We start from the raw sequence: 18,445 nt of genomic DNA on the forward strand, positions 1-18,445 counted from the left end.
CAGGGCATCAGGGCCCTAGAGCTGCAGACCAGTCAGTGTGCATACCTGACCCCTGTCTAATAGCCAGCAGCCGCAACAACAAAAAATACAATACAGCATCAGAACTTAGTGTTTTAGTCAAAACCACCTAACCCAAGACCACGTCAAGACAAGAATATACCAAAATAAGACAAGACCTAGAGTTTGAGGGAGGGAAGACCAAGTCTAAGCCCAGTACCCAAACACAATAACCACTTTGAAGTGTTAACTTGGCTCCTAATTCCCCAGGTCTCAGTCTAATAAAGCATCTGTGTGATGTGCTTTTACAAGCATTTCAGATTCATGGAGGCTTACAAATCACAGGATCTCAATGATATGATATTTTGGTGCCAGATACCAGAGTACACCTTCAAGGGTCTGTTTGAGCCCAGGCCCTGACAGGTAAGGGCTGTTTTTGTATGAAAAAAGACACCAACACACTATTAAGCAGGTGATTATGGCATTTTGTCTGACTGGTCTATCTATGTTCTTCTGAGATATTTCAGAAGTCGATGGCCAGCTTTCTCTACCCTGTACAAAAAAAAGATGATTTATTGCGTTCAATGTATTGTTTATCGCGGTGTGCAGCCTATACCGTTTGCTCCATCCATGTATCATATGCATGTATTCGTTTTCGAACACTATCGACATGAATTATTCATTCTTCTAATTACAGCCATGACTCATTAGAGCACATGTGGAGCATGCATGAAGTTATTCTAAGAAAGAATGGCTATGAATCATGGATTGCCCACTGTGAACCACATCAATCAGCAGTGCCTTGTTCAATAAATAGAACGTAATTGGGCCCAAAGAAAGTAAGTTGTTAGAAGGGAAGCCTTATTAAATTTAGAATAGAAAACACTGCATTTGGTCCCCAACTGAAAATTGTATTTTAAAAGACCACATAAGTGAATCTGGCCTATTTATAAATAAGTATATGCTGAAACCTATCGGTTTCGCACGTATTTCCTGCCCATCGAAACCCATAGATCATGCCCCAATTGCGATTTTATGCTGCAAGTCTCTTTTTTGAAAAGAAAAAGGAAATGTTTTTCATACAATTTTATATTTTATTAGCTTTTTTTTTCTTTTGTTGTTTTTTGATTTTCTTTAAGTCAACCAGTTCTTCTCTTTACTTTGTCCAGAAATATTTATTGAAGACTGGACAATTGTTGCCTGAAAAGATTGTCCATCAATTTTGCCTCATTCAACATTTCATTCACATTTAAACATCAATATATGCAGCTTTATGTAAATAACTTTTCATCTTTCAGTTATCATCCACACCTCACACTTTTGGTACCACTTTACAATAAGGCTAATAGTTAAATATGTCATCAATTAATTTACAAACAGACAAAATTGACCGATGTCTTGCCTTATATATATATATATATATATATATATATATATATATATATATATATATATATATATATATATATATATATATATATATATACTTGGTATTGATATCAACCTGGGCACTGCGTTTGTTAAATGTTCATCAGAGCATTACTGCGTAACCTAAGGCAATCCCTTAGGGACATTTAATCAGCATGTCTAGGATAGGAAAATGTATTTCTAAACAGTAAGGATGAAACCTATTTCTATTTATGATTTTCAATTCAAGAATAGTGCACAGTAAATATAACAATATTGATATTGTTGATATTGATATTGTTGTTACAACAATAAGTAACCCAAATAGCATTTTCATGTTTACCGTTTACAAGGTAGAGGTAATAGAGTTTGTTGCTTGTTTATGTTGGAAAAGTTGGCAACACTGGCTTCCAATCCACACTCGCACAGTTTTGCCTTTCTCAAATGAAGCTGATTGGGCACAGAGGGATAAAAAACAATTCTCAAATGCTTGCACTGCCATGTAAAGGTCAAACAATTTAAACAGAAATACCCTCAAGCATGCAGCACTGTGCCTGTTCGCCAAGTCCTAAGTGTACATCATCTTGTCTGAAGACGTGTAACATAGATTGAGTGTCAGCTGTTAGCTATTGGTTGGTGGCTTCCCAAAATTTCCTACAGCAGAAGTGTTCCACAGTGGACTGTTAGGGAGGATGGTGAGGGGAAGTGTGGGGGGTGTCATCCATCCACCGTCATCTCGACTATCTTCAGCAGGTGTAAGGTCCAGGTGGTTCTTTCCACACCAGTGGAGCAGCCGATCCACCTGTTTTCTGTATGCAGAATGCAGGACCCTAGCATGTGTCCTTGGTTGGTAGAGGAATTGCAGAATGAAGTGTAGACCCAAATTGACTCCATCATCCGCTGACCTGTTTGTCCGGTAAACAAACTGGGAGTATTTGATGTTCTTGAGATGCTTCACCACCAGTTGGTCAAAATATTTCATTACAACAGCCATCACTATAGGATCTGTAGTCATTCACCCTGTGATTGCGTTTTTTTTATATCATGTGATTTTCTGCTTACAACTAATGAAAACACAACACAGGATTAGAATATTACATCGGACCAATAAAAAAATATATTATATGTTCAGTGTCTGCTTAAAAGTTATCTTTGAAAGGTATATAAATGGTAAATGGCTTGTACTTGTACAGGCAGACCCTGACAGTGGTGAGCTATGTTGGTAGCCACAGCTACCAGACTGACAGAGGCAAGGCAGCCATACATTGACGCCACTGGACCCTCTGACCACCGCCAGCAGGCCAAGAGGGTATATATATATATATATATATATATATATAGATAGATAGATAGATAGATAGATAGATAGATAGATAGATAGATAGATAGATAGATAGATAGATGTTTCTTTCTTTTCTTCCTATAAGGCTTTTTCTGTAATAGTCTTTTTGAAAGAATTCTGTCACTGTCGCAGGTTGCAGGTAATGTACCTAAAAACATTGTTATGGGCTACATTTATAAAATGACTCCCTACTCCCTACAGGGTTGAATATCTTGCAGGAAATGCCCACAATTCTTTGGAAAACCACTGTCAGTAATGTGAGGTCATTTCTTTGCTTCATTTGAAGCTTTAGTAGACACAGTTCCTGTGATGGGGCATACTCCCTTTATCTTCTTATCACCATGGCTACAATTTAATACACATCTGGTCAGCGGGTAGAGGTCTTTTTCCCCAGGCTTATCATTAGTGGCAAACATGGGGATTAGCTCATTTGATCAGACTTTATTCTCCCGTCTACAAATGTTCTCCCCTATGTCTTCACCAGCATTTCCATCAGTGGTCTTTTCTTGCCAGTGAGCCTTCTTTGACCAACTGAGTTCAATTTCAACAAAACGTTCAAGAGAAATCCTCTGAAATAAGGACATTGTTGAACCACTTAGATTGCAAGACAGTTAAATGCTTTGGACTTCGGGAAGATAATGTAACCTCATTAGATAGTTGAGATTTGTTGATTGTGTAGAAAAGGCTCAGCGTTTTACTGCTTTTTGCCACTTTTGTGGAATGAGATGCTAACGGTGTGTAGATTTGCAGGGAACATAGTGTTTTCTAATGAGCAGTTACATTTCCTGTGGAGAGACAGTGTGTATGAGAATGTTGGGCATGTATCCTGTATATGCTCGCTCACATTTATTGATCAATAGCCTTGGACTTCCTGACCCCTTTTAGCACTGTCGTTCAAGCGGCTCATTCTCACCCAAACACCCCCTTTTGCGCTGATTGAATGTCAGCGCTAAGGTCATGTAGCACAGTTCTACTTGACTCACTAAGACAGCATATCTTGGAAGTATTTCATATTTTTAATTTCCTGTCAGTGTCATGCACACTGATTCCTCAGCCATCATGTTGGAACAGACCCAGACACCGCATAGCCATGCCAAACTGACACCAAGCATGAAATAGCGCTGATTAGATGAGGAGAACAAATTGCATGTGACTTTGCATCTCACATGAAACCAACAATTGAAATGATTACAAGAGTAAAAGGTAAGCTTTTCATGAAAATATATATATTTTTTTTACATGGTTACTTTCTGTGCACTGTATACAACTACTTTTGCAGCAACCATTAGCTTTTATACAGTTCTTAGCAAAAACGCCCCGTTAACTTTATTGTAATTTGTACAATTAATTTGTACATTGTAATATCAATGTGTATTAATAAATGTTTTTTTTTTATAAATAAAGAAAAAGGCACATAACTGAATTGGAAGGAAAAATCTTAAATGTTTTCAAAATGTTAAAAACTTTATCTGTATCTGTATGTGTGTTTACTCGCCTAAATCTGATAAACCTGAACAAAACCCAGGGGAACCAACTACTTTCAGAAAATGCCCAAGTAGTAAACAGAGTTCACCTTTGTTTAATTTGAACTCATAATAAATACAGCTCTTATGTAAAGGACTCCAATGTTTGTCAAATAATATCAGTGCACATAGACTCATGGTAACTCTGGAGGAGCTGCAAAGCTACCTAGCTTAGATAAGATAATCCGGAGACAGCGGAAATATAAAAAGGTATTTTTTATGTGCATAAGTCTTTATGGATAACAGACAAGAATTAAGTTATGTTTTAAAAGAAATCCGTAAAAGGTCTTATTTACAGTTAGCCACAAGCGATGTAGGGGACACAGCAAACTTGTGGATGATGTTCAGGTGAAATTGGCCTACATGCAAAATGCCCTGTTTGGGAAACAGTCATCACTGCACATTACCCTGAACACACAATCCCCACAACAAAACACGGTGGTGGAAGAATCATGCTGTGGGAGGGCTTTTCTTCAGCAGGGTAAGCAAAGCCGATAAGAGCTGATAGGAAGATGTATAAACTTAGGACAATTTTGAAGAAAGGTTGCAAAGACTTAAGGCAAGATTTATTTTTCCAGAAAGAAAAGAACCCTAAACACACAGCCAGAGCTAAACTGGAATGGTTTGAATCAAAGCATATTCATGTGTTAGAATGCCCCAGTCAAAGCAAACCTAAATCCAAGAGCGAATACGTAGCAAGGCTTGAAAATTGCTTTTCGCAGATGCTCTTCATTCACTCTGAACTTGGGATTCTTTTCTTTTTTTTTCTTTTTTTTATATAAAAATGCATGTGAATAACACTGATGAATACAAATGTGCACCACATTTTTGTAGTTCTTTATTTTGGGTATTTTTTTTCCTGCTACAAGTTTGCACTTCTTTGTATTGGTCTTTCACATTAATTTCAGTAAAATACTTTTTAGATTTTAATGTATAATAATGTGAACAAAGTTCTAAGTGTACTAACACATTTGCAAGTCATTGTCAATTTAATCAGTTTGATAGAACTTAAGACTTCAGAGCCATATTGCGCACCATTCACAAGTGCTGAAAAGTAGTCTTATCTTTAAGTTGCCATGAGACCTATCTTCCAAGAAAGCTAATTCTTTTGTTTGTAAACCATGTAATTTGTCTTCTTTGAGAAACTAGACGAATAGAACAGAAAAAAAAATCTGAGGTGCATTTCTTGGCAAATTAGTGCCAACATTTTCTTAAGTGTAAGTATCAGTTTTAACCATTGAAGAAGGCTGTCACTTTTGTTTCAGGTTTAGTTAGTAAAATACGTACGTAGTTGCACCTTTATCATTTTTATATTATTAATTAATTTATGATACTGCCAGATCTGGCAGATCTTAGTGACAGTGGTATTTATTTATTTTTCTTGCCTATGATGAAACTTTGCTTGTAAACAGTGAAATGACTGAAGCTGAGGTAAAATTTAACCCTCATTCTATGGTAGTCAGCTTCTGCTTGCATTTTTATTTAAAGAAAGGAGACTGTTTGGAAATTAAAACGTTTATTCTTTATTGAAAAACTATTTGCAGTGACATCCTCCCACAACTTAGAATGGCGGTTATCAGAGCGTTTTAGTTGAGACCAGAATAAAACGTATTGTATTCTGTACTACTGATGAAACATAATTCTGTCATTGCACTAGGGACACATGTAGAAGGTTGTCAACAGGGTGGCCAGATGGGGGGCATTTGATAGTCTTAGGGTGACATATCAAAAACAAAAGTCATTATAAAATTTCAGCATGAAAAATCGAAACAAAAGGGCATTAAAGAATGCCAGGAAATAAATGTTGTAACTCACTGAAACGGTTTCCCAGTTCTGATTTAGTTTAGTATTCATAAACCACATTATACAAATACTATAGCTTAGTTTTTGTTCTTCCTTTACAAACAAAACAATGCACACGTTTAAACAGGTTTAAACACGTTTAAAAATAAACACTGACAGAGGGATTCCAGGCCATGACAGAAACATTGCAGATAGAAACTATAGGGAACTGATGATCAATCTAACATTTTCTCCCTATGTGGGCCGCATCTGCTTGTGTGAGCCTCTATTGACAGAGAGACCGCAGACTTGTCCCTTTGGAACCTGTTTGTGGTTTTCTCACTTCTGAGTAAAAGTCTCTGTGGTTCTTATCATTTGTTTCTCTCTGTTTATGGGTTTTCTTCACACTTCGCTCTGCATGAAACCACTAATTAACTTTGCTCCCTCATGAACTTCATTAAAAAAAGTCTTTTCAAATAGGCTGTAAGTTGCACACTAGATCAATCTAATAGACTTTTTGTTCAGTTCACAGTGAAGCCAAGAGGACAAGGCTGCCAGTGATGCCTTAGATTTAAAATTCCAGCTATATTATTGATGTGATGAAATCAGATGACTTCTGACTTTGCTGTAAAAATGCATTGGAAACTGATGTTACCAAGAGAGAGAATTCTGTTGACAGGGGATATATTAGCTCCAAACTTCATAAATCTGGCCTTTATGAAAAAGTGACAAGCACAAACCCTTTGATCTAAACTAACGCTGTGCATCACACAGATCACTCTCACCTTAGGGTGAAACATGGTGGGGATAGCACCATGCTGTGGGAATACGTTATGGTTATCAATCCGATAAAAGCACATAATTTCTTAGTTTACTATTATGAATAATTACAATATGATATTTCAAGCCTTTATAACTGACTAAATCCTATCCAGTACCATCCTGTCCTCCTTAGGTATTTCAGACCCTTATCATAAGGCACCTTCAGGCTTATCAATCCTAGGTCTGTTAGCTGCTGTCTAAGAAGTGCCATGAAATTCTCCCAGTGTAATAAGCGTGAAAATGCCTATTTCACAGATTAATCGATATTACTATTTTCAAAACAAAAATGTATAACATAATCTAACTGCTTCTTAGTTAAAACAGAAAACAATGCTTATTTGCTGCTAATATAATGTAATTTATACAAAGATTTTTTTTTATCATTGCACTTCTATAAAGTTTAAATTATTACAGTAAGGGCTATTATGTTTACAATGATGTTATCATTAACATTTATTTCTTGTTATTATGATTTGAAACATGGACTTAAAGGTAGTCGTCAAACACCTTACATTTCTGCCCCATTCTTTAGCATAAGGTGCTAATGCTGGACTCACACGGCATACAGTGCAGATACGGTTCCGGCCCCATGACGAGCCCAAATAATTAAAAATCAATGCGTACACTCTGAGGCTGTGCGGCGCTGCAAAGAATTCAGCAAGAAGGAAGTGTGACCGGATCGAGCTCCCGAATTTTACGAGCCAAACATGAAATGCCGGGTGCTAGATAGGCTAAAGTTCCTGTGAATTTCAGAATAAAATCAACCCACGGGCTCACGCTAACTTGACTAGTGTAAACAAAACGACAAAACACAAACACGAGGAGGGTGAAATAGAATATGTATGCGCACGAAAAATGAGTTTTTCCCCAGAAAACAAAAGCCATAGCTGTTTTTTAAACATTTATGAGGGATGGCAACAGAAAGGACCATGTGAACCTCTGTTTTTGGGGAGCATCCATTTTGCATCCAGAGCTGTGAGTGGAGGCTTGCGGCAAGTTGGTGTTGTGATATAAAGCAGTGCAAGTGGGCGTGGCTGAGCAGTGGCTCTTCCTGGTTTTGTGGCACAGCTGCTGGCTATCCTGAAATCAACCTGCCAGTATATAAACCCCTGGAACCAGACAGCAGGTGCCAGACTGTTCTCTTTGACCTCGTTTTGGAGAAGTTGGATGCCGCTCAGACCGCTCAGCCTGCCTGCCAAACCACAGCTGAAGAAACACGCAAGTTAACTGGAGAGTCTTGACTTGTGATCAACCTACTAAACACACAAGTTAACCGGAGAGTCTTGACTTGTGATCAACCTACTAAACACGCAAGTTAACTGGAGAGTCTTGCACCCCTTTTGTTTTCCTTCCCTTTTGGAAGCGTTTTTTGTTAATATAAATTATTATTTATTTTTACATCCCGAGTCTGAGTCTGCATTTGAGTTCTGTACAAAACTAACCATAAAAACCTAGCTCTGTATCGGAACCGTCACTCGCAGAGTAGTCCGTGTGAGCCCTGGGTAAAGTGCTGCCTTACTTCTTGCTTATCTCTTCTGGAGTATCGTTCTCTATGGCATAGAACAATAATGACATGCCAGCAGCAATAATTACACAGAAATACCACAACTGAGGTCAGGCTGGAGATTGATTGAGACCAATTTTAGGTTGAAAGGTGGGGTCAATGTACATATTTAGTCCCTGGATAGATTCTGTGGGCATTTCGTTCAATTCAGGAAGTGAAGGCTGGGTTTGCTTTCTTTTGCAACATGTTTCTCTGCAGGAAGGTAGTCACTTTATTTAACGGTAAAGCTTTAGATGAAATGCTTTTGTGCTTCCTGAATAAAGTAGGCATCTCTTAACTTGGCTATCACGCAAAATGTACATTCTCTACTTGAAGCTTTTTTTTTTTTAATCCCATCGGGACATGATTGATGGGGTCGTGGGGAATCACGCAGATGACAAGTCGGATCGTCAACTGACCAAAGATAAAACATCTTTTGATGTTGAAACTGTCAGCTCTGCACTTTGTTTAATCCCTTATAGGATTTTTTTTTTACAATGTGTAGTTTCATTTTGTTTAGATAGGGTTCCTCAGGGTTCTTTGAAATTGTTCAGATGTAATGCCGTTTGGATGTTTATTGTTAATAGTGGACCTCTATGGCTAGCTGTGTATGGTTTAAATGTGAAGGAAATGTGACAGCAGAACAACCATGTCAGTCTGTAATATGTAATATCTCAGGAATGCCTTCAGACACATGCACACCAACAGAGCATTGGTCCATGACTTAATACTAGCTTACCTTGATTTCTTAGACATTTCACAATAGCATACATAAAACTTGAGCAAAACAACATTAAACATTTAATTCCCTTAGAGTAAAACATGTATTTCTGGTATGGAGACCTGCTTTATGTAACAAACAGGAAGGCTTGTCCCCTTCATGTCATTGTCTAATCAGATTTAGGTCTCCACAGCATGAGTAATACCCACCCACACGTAGTGAATGCATACACAAAAGGCTGATAGTTCAGCTGCCATCTCTGTGACACAGTTATGAACGGGGGGGAAAAACACACAAACCGATAGATATGAGATAGTCCTCTGAATTCCCAACAAGGACAAGACTGTAAATTGTGTTTTATTTAGAGGAAATGTTGGCCGTGCAGCTTATATGAGGCCTGGTGTGGGTTTTTGTAATCTATTATGCCTTTGACACTATCCACAGTCAGACCTTGGAGGACAACAGCAATCAAACCGTACATGGGTTTACAGTGGGTGTCCTTGCTGCCATGATGTTCAGTATTGTCAGTGAAAGAACCCAGCAACTGTTCCAGTCTGTCCTTCTACCTAAAGTGAAAGGCCTGACATAAATTAAATGACAAAACATACAATTTTTGATGGACCACCTCGGATTTGGTGTTCGCTTTTATGGGTAGGATGTCTGTGTATCACTGTGGTGGAGTTTACAACCACACAGGTACCAAAGTGGCAGAGTGAAGAGGTTGTTGTGTTGTTTTTATTGTGTCCTAAGACAGGCCTTGCAAATGAGGTCCAGAGATGTCCTTGATGAAGTCCATTAGATCATTAAATGGCACAAGTGAGAATTCAGACAGAACTGCGGCATCCAATTATTCTATTAGCTGGACTCTCCCAGAGGAGAAGTGATAAAGTCACTTATGGATGTGCTAACCGACTGTATCAGCACAAACACCGAACAGAGTTGTTTAGGACTTAGCCTTTGTTTTCTACCACTGTGTATATTTGACCTGGGCATTTCACAACCCGCGGGCGTGTCCTGTCCAGCCCGCAGGCCAGACTGGGAGGCAGCACTTACGTGCAGCAGGACATCTGCTCTACACAGTATTTATTGCTCCTGTCCTGCCATCCTACAAATTGGCAAAAAAAAAATATATATATAGTCAGTGATTTATTAGACAGGTTGTTGAAAATTGTTGCTGTTATTTAATGTCTGCAAAGGAAACAGAATCTGTCTTTAAGCACAGGTCAGAGTAAAAATGACTAATGCAGAGCTCAGGAAATGAAAAAGCGACATCAGAGGGCTAGAAGAGACACCGCTTCAGACAGAATAGGGATTATTTTATAAGGTTTGTCAAAGTAGTTTTTTCCAATGTCACATGGAGGTCAACACAACGTGAAGAAACAATAAAAGTGAGTTTCATGAGAAATGCACAGCAGAGAAAGACACCTGCAGACCAATCAATGGGGTACATTTATTTTGAAACCCAAATAAAATCTAACTACAAAATAACTACCTCAACATTCATAATGAGCCTGGACCCTGGTCTTCATAAACATCGTCATTGTCCTGTATTGGTTTTGTTGGGATCTGTTCACCTCAGCCGCGTCACATTAATTGTATATCAGAACATTACAAAAAAAATTACATTTTATTTTATATAAATAAGCAAACATAAATATTTTTAAGGACAGAGACACGTGCATTCCTACATGCACAGCTACAACTGATGCTTGTCAGCTAAGCCCCAATGTGTCAGCTCACGCTAAGAAAAGAAAAGCTGAAACCGAATGCTACATTTTCAACCGGACATGGACTAATACAAGTCAAAATTAAAACATTCTGCATTTGTGATGTGCAAGTCGCTTTATTCAAAGGTTACAATTTGAATCGCCACAGCATGACCAAACATGAGAAGAAATACAGGAACCTGTCTAAAGAAGAATGCGTAATGGAGTCAGATGCCTCGCTAGACAGGTTGGAAAACCAACCAGAACTTTTTACTAAACTTTTAGATGCAGTTGTAAAGACAAGTTATGTCATATCTCACAAAATTGCCAAGAATGGAGAGTTTATGGAGCAGTGTTTGGTGGATTCTTTGGCACTTATATGCCCAGAGAAAAAGGCAGTTTTTGAGAACTCTCCTGATGCATTGTAATGAGGAGGTTTCAGGATTTTTGCCGAAATATGGAGTTTCAGCTGAAGAACAGAGCAGTCATTTTTAATTATTCTTCCCTAGTTTTGGATGAGACCTGTGATGCAACTGATTTTCTTACATGGAATGACTATATGTTATAAAATTACAGAAGAGCTGGCAGTCATTTAGCTGATGAAAGTGATAAAAATTGTGAATGATCTCTTCATGGAGGTAAATGTTTGGAGAATTTGGGACTGCAGTTGGACCAGCTTGCAGGTGTAATGGATGGTTTTCTAAATATGAAGGGGAAAAATGTTGGACTCTAAAACAGAATGCAGGATAAAGTGACACGCCCTGGAAAGAAATTTACATTTTAACATTGCATCTAAGGCTACGTTCACACTACAGGGAAATGCGACCCAAATCCTATTTTTTTTTTTTGCCCATATGTGACCCATATCTGTCTTTTTCACGGCAGTGTGAACAGCCAAAATAAGATTTTGGTCACTTCCATATGTGGAACTACTTTGGATACGTATAGGATTTTTTTTCACAGCGTTCGTAGTCTGTACGGTCAGGTTGCCTTTTATCCATCTTTTACGTCCCTCTCCTGTCTCTCACTACACATCCACACACAGTAGTAGCAGTTAGCTGCATAAAAGATCGTTGTTGTGCTGCTTCTTACCTTACTTGGGCTGTGTGACGTCTCCTGTTAAATGTGCATGCGGGTCGCTTTGCGGTCTTGAACCGTTCAGACAGAAGAATGATGGCAGTCACATTTAATAGTAGTATGAACAGCCACCTTGAAAAAAAAATCTGATTTCAGTAAAACATTTGAATCGATCATCAAGACCTGCAGTGTGAACGTAGCCTTAGGTCAAGAAGTGTTGTGTAAGATAAACCATGATGTTAAAGTTGTGACTAAAATACTGGAGTTAACACTATGAGGGCAAAAGCATAGAATCACACAGAATAAAAAAAGAAGAAAAGCAGCAACCTCATACCTTTGTGATCACATATGTACTGATATTCAGTTTCATTTCAAAATAGCAACAAATTAACTTAAAAATTTCATATTCATATGCATATGCCTTATAATCTATTAATAATTGCACTGCATGTTTTTCTCCCTCTGATACATCTTTCTCTTCTGCTGTACAGCTTACATTTTGCTCTTTTTTAATACTATTCAATCTTGTGTGTAAGTCGGGCGTCTTATGTCTACTTGTTTTTATCATGCCTGAATTTCCCCATTGTGGGATAATAAAGGTATTTCTGTTCTATTTTAATACATCAGTCTGTGTTTCACTTAGTGAATAAAGAAGCTGAAACAAATGAACTTTTCAACAACGCTCAAATTATTGAATGGGTCAGGATGTAGCATATACACAGAAATCCTTTCATTTTGTTTTTCATTTGTCTTTTGTTTCTTTGATAACTAAATTTGATTTCAGTTCCCTCTGCTCTACCTTTACACCTTTCCTTACTTTAAACTAGGGCAAGAGGAATGTTTATTATGTACAAGGGCCACGTCTAATTCACAAATATATGTGCAGAACCAGAGAGTGAATGCCCTTTAGTACCAGTATCTGCTTGGATGTATTGATCTTCGTTTAGAACGAAAATGTCCGTAGCCCTCATAAGAAATATGAAAAGAACTGTAGAAAACTGCACATCTTGTCACAGGAAAATACTTTGATCTTTATGTGTAAAGCAGAAAGGTGGCTTAGCGCTGAATGCCAATAAATAATTGTGTGACCTTAAGCTTTAACATTGTTAAATCAAGGATGAAAAAAGACCCTGTATTGCTGCCGTTGAAGTGAACTGCAAGAAAAGCTGGGCATACTCATGCTGAGAGAGTCACATAAGACAGATGAATGGGTGTAAAAAGGATTTTGGACATAGCCCATTGACCAGTGAAAAGAACAGACGTGGGATTAGGAAGCTCTCCATTACCTGACTCTGCCTTTTCTAGGAGTCAGGGCGGTGCGGGGAACCTAGGTAAAATTTTACAGTAGAACTGGAGAAATAACCCCTCTCAGAGACTTAGATATAGGCTCAGCTTGCACCCACCAGTAACAGAGGGGATGATGAATGTTTAAGCACCCAACACTCCAGGAGCTGGAATTTCACAGGCGATCAGCACTGGCTTAAATTGGACCAGACAGTCACCAGGGAGATACCAATCTCTGGAGGAAGAAATCTAGGCTCCACATACTGAACACAAGACGCATTGCTTTTGTTGCACAACAGTTGCTTTAACAGTCTCAAGCGGTTTCCCAAAGTTGAGAGTCAAGACAGTTATTAATTAACGCTCTTTTTTTTTTCCTCATTGAGAGTGAAAAAGTGTTCACACAGAAGCTACAGTGCTGTAAAAAAAAAAAAAAGATTTGCTTCCTTGAGAATTTTTTCCCTTTTTGCTTTTATGTCACTATTAAATGTTTCAAATTATTGAAGAAAATTCAATATTGGGAAAAGACAGCCTAAGTTAATACAAAAGCAGCTTTTAAAACAATGATTTTACAGCTATTCAAACCAACATGGCCCTTTGTGAAAAGTTATTTCCCACTCTTAGTGAATCACAATTTACCTCTTATTTCCCATGTTTTTGGTTCAGTTTCACTAGCCACACTCAGGCTTGGTTTCTTCTTAATCACATAAGTAGAACCTGTGTGACATCCTGAAGTGGGATAGAAGATCTTACGAGTAATACATAATGCCCTAATTGAAATAGATTTGAGAACAGATTAGGGTTGTAATAAATGTATTTATAAACTCTGTTCTCTTCTGGATTCTAAATGAAGAAGCTAAGGTTCTTGGTTTGTGACCGTAGCTCATTCACTCTTGGGTTAGGCAGCCAGACAGTAACCTAAAACACACCAGCAGCTCCATCTCTAAATGGTGATAAAAATTAAAGAGAGAGGTGTGGATTTGTGTAGTAAAAGTCTAGATTTAAATCATATTCAGATATGTTATGACCTTCAACAGGGACATTGCTACTTGAAAACCCTCTAGTTTGGTTGAATTAAAACAACTCTGGAAAGAGGAATTGGACAAAATTCCTCCTCAGTGGGCACAAGTTTGGTACATTAAAAGTGTTGGGGAGTTTGTCTTCCTTAATAAAGGAAATCATAATTTTAAGCATAGCTTTTATTATTTCTTAAGGCTACCATTGTCTTATATCTTATATTGTTTGGTAGTCTGAGACATTTAGGTTTGACGAAACAACAAAAAAAAAGCAAAACAAAAAAAAAAACATAAAACCTGTAAGGGGCGAATACTTTTTCATGACAGCATAGACCACAGTGAAAGCGAAACGATCTAAATGAAGTTTTGTTTTAAGACCCAATATAAAAAACAGCTGCAACAATGTTGTTAAAGAAGATAAAAAATTCATTTACAGACCAATCTGACTCGTTTGTTGTTTCATTGCTACTGCCAGTAGAGCTATTAAGTTGCTTTTAACGTCATTGTTTGCTCCATATAAAGTTATGACATTAAAAAAAAAAAACTTCATTAGCGAAGGATAAATAGGACGCGGAATGACCTTCCATGAGTCTGCGGTCATGGAAGTGTCTTCTCTTCTGTTCCACTGTATATCCATCTTCAATTTTTCAGCAGCTTCAAGATTACGGTCGAAGCATGTTCACAGAGACTATAAGTGGAGCTCAATATGTCTTTGCATCCTCTTGTTAAAACATATTATTAGCAATGCATGGCCAAGTTGAGGCATGCATCCATCCATGCTCACCATTTGGAGCCTGGAAGTAAAAACATATTGACATGTTCATTCCCACTTGTTCCCTTCTCTCTCACTTACTTCTCCCATGTTCTGTTACGTTGTCACATTTTGTCTCGGTCTCCTCCCTTTACCTCTACCGTTCTCCATCCGCCTGCTCCTCCATGCACAGAGAACATGTCTCTGCTTTCAGAAAAAATTATGCCCATGCACACTAAAGCTGACACCTTCCTCTAGTGCCTCTGTTCTTTTCCTTGGGTGATGAAATATTTAGAATAACATTTCTGTTTTTATCTAATTGCATGTCGGCTTGTTCTCCCCTCAGACTCAAACTGATTTGCGGGGTCAGGCTGCGAGGGCTGCGCTGTGTTTGGGGGTCATAGATGTACTACAATACCCAGCTGGCAGTGGAGAGGCATGAGAATTTGGAGTGTTGGGATGCAGCAACGTCATGACTAATTCATAGGTTTTGTGGTTCTACCAATAGAGTTTCAGTTGCCCAGCACACGCCCTGGTTCTTGAAATCTCATCCCACCAGCATTCCTGACAGTAGCACAGCAGCAGGAAGTTTTGCACATTGTGCATTGATTAGTAGATGGGGATGCCTGGAGGGAGGACATTTGTTTACTTTACCTTGTATGTAGGCTCATTCAGGGATTGTGTAATAATACAACCTTTGCTTATCTGTGTATTTGTGTGTGGAAATGTGTGTCTGAGGAAAATGATGCAGCCCAGCTGTGCCGTGTGTGTGTGTCTGTGTTACCTTGGGTGATTCATCGATCTGTGATATGGCAGACTCCGCCTCATGCCGAGAAACACAGAGCAAGAAAGCACCTTTGATGAAATATCTCATATAATGCATATAATGCATGCATATAATGTGCAAAGGGATGATGCGGCAGAAGTGGGATGTTGAAGGAAAGGAGGCTGTCCCAAATGTGCAGGGAACTCAACCTGCATTAGAAAACTGACAGACTGACACATGACTGCATGATTATTCATAGTCTTCTCAAGTCCTCACCTCCTACGATGAGGACCTTTCTTTCACACAACATCCTGCTGCTCTGGTTAAATCATTAGGGCCGTCGAGCCGTGATTATGCTGTGAGGCAGGTGGACTTTTCAAAACCAGGGGAGAATCTATTAGGCATAACTCCAAAATATATTTTAGAAGTAAAAACAACAGTTTACTGAAAGCACTGTCCGACAGGTACATCTAAAGAATGTGACTATTGTAAAATATTTGCATATTTTTTGTCATTCATTTCAGAAGACTCCTGTATTATATAGATTCATTACAGATAGAATGAAATATTTCAAGCCTTTATTTATTTTTTCTTTTGATGCTCAAGGCTTACGGTAAATGAAAATCCATAATTCAATGCCTAAGAAACTAAAAATGAAGCAGATTATAAACAGAAATTCATCCAAAAAGTACATTAATTTTTATGCAATTAATACTGAGGTGTAATGGAAGTCCAGATTGCTTTGATATCGGCCAGCTCATCTGCCTTGTTGTCTCTGATCTTCCTCTCGCCCATATTCCATATGTTCTCTAGGGTTCAGGTCAGGCCTGTTTGCTGGCCGTTAAATCACACTGAACCAGCTTTTTTACCTTTGGCGGTGTGGGCAGATGCAAAGTCTGCTGGAAAATGAAATCCGGATCTCCATACAGCTTGTCTGCAGGAGGAAGTATAAAGTGATATAAAAATGTCCTGTTAGATGGCTACATTCGCTGTGGAATCCAGAAACCCAGAGGACCAACACTAAATCCTTACTGACCGCGGAAATTTCCCGTTGGGCTTCAAGCAACGTGAGTACTGTTTTTACCCACCCTTCCTCCAGACCCTGGGGCCTTGATTTCCAAATAAAATGCTATATTTTCTTACACTTGTAAAGGGAACTTTGGATCACTGAGCAACAGTCCATTTATTTTTCTCCTCAGCTCAGGTAAGACATTTATAACCATTGTGTAGGAATCATCTGTGCATAGAGGCTCTTGACTCCAGCCTTAGTCCGCTCCTTGTTAAGCTCCACCAAATTCTTCAATGGTATATATTTGACATTCCATTAAATCCCTCTTGCTGGTGCACCTTTTCCATTTTCATTCCACTTAACGTTCAATGAGTATGCTTGGATACGGCACTCTGTGAACAACCAGCTTCTTTATCAATGACCTTTTGTGTCTTATGCTCCTTGTGGAGGAGCTCTATGACTGTCTTCTGGACATCTGTCAAGTCAGCAGTCTTCCTTATGATTGTGTTGCCTCCTGGGCTGGACTGAGACCGTTTAGAGGCTCAGGAAACCTTTGCTGACGTTTGGAGTTAATTAGCTGGTGTGAAACCATGAGATTCCAATATTTAGCTCTTTCACAATATTGAAAATTAGTGGCATCGATCAGGCTTTTCTAAGCCTTTTCAAGCCGATTATGATTTCCCGTTGTGCTGTAGGTTCTTTAATAGAGGGAGTAGTTTTGAAACCAACACAAAATAGAGAATTACAAGTTTTTTTCCCATCTTTGCTTGAAAACATTTGACCTTAATCTTGAAAGGTTTGTGTTTAAATCATAAAGATACAGTAAAGTATTGTGGTGGCTGATGCATTTCCTGATCTCTAAATGTGGGAGTTCTTAAAAATTATGCATTTATTGAATGTTTCAATGATTTTTAATCTTTTCAAAAGAAAACTTAAGACTTATTTTTTTTGTTTTAGAATTTAAGATAATTTATGCCTATATTTAACCTTGCCTTAAAATAGTTATACTTAGAATTATGTTGAACTTTTGACTTGATTGTATATTATTTTTAACAAATTCTATTTATGTACTCCTCTTTACGGGATATAGGTTTTGCACAACTTATTTATTAACCTTCTTAGTTTATTTATGTGATCTCAGTTTTAACACTGAGGATTTTAGAAACTATGTGTTTTAAAATGTTTTTCTACCTTTAGTGTCTTTAGATTTCTTCACTCATCTCTCTGAGGAATTGTATATTTTTACACATTTCCCATTTTTTTTCCATGCTAACCCTAGTTTAGGCCATTTCTTTGTTTTTCTGTTTTAATTGCCATCTGGTTTATCTTACACAAATTACTTTGTCTTGCCCTTGATAACTATGGAAAATACTAATAATAAATCAATATGAAAACTTTTAAAAACTGCTTACTTAACTTAATGTTTGTCTGCATTACTAATCATAGCTAATCAAGGGAAAGATTATTCTGCCCTCTGGCTGATGCACTAGTGCATCTCTAGTAAGAGCATATATCAATGATGGGTTATATTCAGTGATTGCTGATATTAGTTTATGGAGTGTTAAATCTGTTGGCTCAAATTTATCTAATTTGTAGCACACATCAATGATTTGTCAAATTAAAGGCTACAAACTGAAGCCCTGTATACACCAACTCAACATACAACAAAACATGTTGCATGTCGTTTTAAGCCACTTGGTAT

The 18,445-nt window shown here is 38.0% G+C and overlaps 1 protein-coding gene across 1 annotated transcript in view; it reads left to right on the top strand.

Moving 5' to 3' along the window:
• rtn4rl1b (reticulon 4 receptor-like 1b) overlaps positions 1-18,445 on the top strand; it is a 230,701-nt gene that overhangs the window by 111,486 nt on the left and 100,770 nt on the right. The gene's annotated exons all lie outside the window — the stretch shown is intronic.

This window comes from Fundulus heteroclitus, chromosome 18 (genome assembly GCF_011125445.2).
Source record: "Fundulus heteroclitus isolate FHET01 chromosome 18, MU-UCD_Fhet_4.1, whole genome shotgun sequence".
NCBI lineage: Eukaryota > Metazoa > Chordata > Actinopteri > Cyprinodontiformes > Fundulidae > Fundulus > Fundulus heteroclitus.